Here is a 2345-nt window from a genome sequence, read left to right as displayed (position 1 = left end):
CACCCGCTCGGACCCCCGTTTCACCTCTTTTCACAGCCAGCCAGGCCCAGAGAGCAGACAGATAGCAATTTACGCAAGCACAACAGATTAGTGTCAAACAAGGAAGAAGAAGAAAGGACGGGGCCATCTGCAGAGCAGACAGAACTCAGCTCAGTCTTTCTCTCTTAGGACAGAAAGCAAAACCCGCCGGAGAAGAACAGCAACGACAAGATCAGTAGCAGGAGAGGGAGTGTATTCTGAACACCCTTTCACGCTTGTTCTTACCTGACATAGAAGAGTAAATATGCGCGCTGGCCGAGAACCGTCTGGATGTCACACGGAACCACAGACGCATCGTCCATCTTGTACCACCGTCCATCGCTGGCCTGCAAAGCAAAGCAATTCTGTCTTCAGATGAACGGCAGGCTTTTTGAAACAAAAACACAGGCAGTACATCACTGAAGGACACGATAGACCAATGCAAACCACACTTTTACCTTTACAAAGCAGTAATAGTGTCCTTGCTGACAGCTGCGGCCTTCATGGACCAGGACGGCATACAAGGAGTAGAGGAGTGGTCCTCCATCTGCTTCAGATGTGTATTTGCCAAGGTCCAAATATTCTGGGTACCGCACGACCTAAGGAGAGACCAAGAGGATTCCCAAATTGTCCTGAGAGTCTTTGGGAAGCAGCCTGAGAAAATCCTGTCAAAGGATCTTCTCATTTCATCAGAAACAGGTGTTGCCGTGTCATCACCAAAGTGGCAGAAAACTGTTCTCGGCCAAACCAGCTCTTTATGAGCGCCCAGGTGCTCATCTTCACCCTGGAACTTTCCTCTGGCCACAAGGGAAGAGCAGGGCAGAGCTGTTGCAATTCTTTTTCTCAGACAGCTGCACTCCATAGCCATCGTGTGCAGACACAAACAACTTCCAAAACAAGCATTCTCCTTTGGGAAAGGACTCCTTCCAAGCAGACAACGTGGCCATGCGTTGTTTACATACCTTGCTAATCTTTCTGGCAGAGAGAGGATCGAATCTCTTCAAGCACACGGTCAGGACATTGGAGGACTGATGGACTGTAAGCCTCTTGGATGCACTGACCCGCTGTTCACACCTTGAAAACACAGACCCAACGGTTGCAACCTGTCTTGCCCACACTCCACCCCCCATCCACGTAGGGTTGAGTTAAGGCTTGTTTTGCCCAGTTCAGGCAGAAGGGAAGAAAAATGTACCCATCTTAGAAACAAATGCATTTTATTCCAAGTTGTGGATGATTCAGGAGGTTTAGTTGTACGGCGAAGAAAACCAAACAAACAGAAAAAACCCCAAGCTGTGTCACGACTGGGTTTCTCAGTGATGTCCAAACCTAACGACTGCTTCCAGACGTGCAAAACCGTAACCCAGTATCTACTATGGAGGTGTCATTAGTAAAGATCTTACTTGCTACATTTATAGCTGTTTTCGCCATCCAGATGCTCGGGTCTGACAAAGTCCTCCAGAGCTCCGGTGACAGATGAGGCTGCCTGGATGAGAAAGAAAGGAGAGCACTGAGCTCCTGGAAACTCAAAATCCCAAGAAATAGCTCCCCATGTGGTGCCAGCGTCAACCCAATAAACAGCTGCTCCTGGGCAGCACCAGAGTGTCCTGTGCTCTGCCTGGTCAAAACCAGCAAAAGCCACAAAAGCCACCCCTCCAGCAATCACGTGCGTACTGAGGAGTCCAAAGCAGGGCGGTAGGACAGCGTCGTCATGGCTGTCGACAGCATCCTTGCTCTTTGCCCAGCTGGCACCCAGCGCAGGGAGACCATTTACAGGGCTTCTACGGAAGGAGCACACAAGTCCAGTTCCCTTCCCATCCACCACCATCTTGCGTGGTAACAACCCGCAGTTTGAAGGCAACGGAGTTTTCTGGAGATAAACGAGGCCCCTGCAGGGACCTTGAAACATTTTGCACCACCATTTCCAAACATCTTACCTTGATATCCAAAGGAATATCAAGGAATGCCTCATAGGTGTCTGAAACAGCTTTGCAGCTCCAGCATGTTACTGGAAGGCAAGGAGAAAAGGTTCTCAGGTTGGGACGGACACTGACTCTGCCCATGTAATTGACCAGTGCAGCCTGGACATGCTGCTGCCTGCAAAAAGCAGTTTAACACAAAGAGAGGAGGAGCCACAGACCGTTCTAAGGACAGGGATGTTTTTTAAAATCACCTCTGGATCTTAGAAGTCCTCCAAAGACCTGGTCAATGACTGTGCTGCCTTGAGATGTGTCCCAGCTGGAAAGAAACGGTAATCGCGGCTCAGAAGGTGGAAGGCAGAGAGCTCGCTCTTGCAAGAGTTTTCCTTGTTAGGAGAGCCCCGGAGAGCG

The 2345-nt window shown here is 49.9% G+C and overlaps 1 long non-coding RNA gene across 1 annotated transcript; it reads right to left on the bottom strand.

The window, feature by feature from the left end:
• Positions 1 to 1062: 1062 nt before the first annotated feature.
• On the bottom strand, positions 1063 to 2023 carry LOC139825706 (uncharacterized). The gene is made up of 3 exons (XR_011735931.1): positions 1953 to 2023; positions 1419 to 1501; positions 1063 to 1092 (listed from the first exon to the last, which is right to left on the bottom strand). It is a non-coding gene; the product is annotated as an uncharacterized lncRNA (long non-coding RNA).
• Between the last annotated feature and the right edge of the window lie 322 nt (positions 2024 to 2345).

Source organism: Patagioenas fasciata, chromosome 27, assembly GCF_037038585.1.
Source record: "Patagioenas fasciata isolate bPatFas1 chromosome 27, bPatFas1.hap1, whole genome shotgun sequence".
Classification (NCBI taxonomy): domain Eukaryota; kingdom Metazoa; phylum Chordata; class Aves; order Columbiformes; family Columbidae; genus Patagioenas; species Patagioenas fasciata.
The sequence above is the reverse complement of the archived record's forward strand: the minus strand, read 5'-3'. Positions and strand labels throughout refer to the sequence as shown.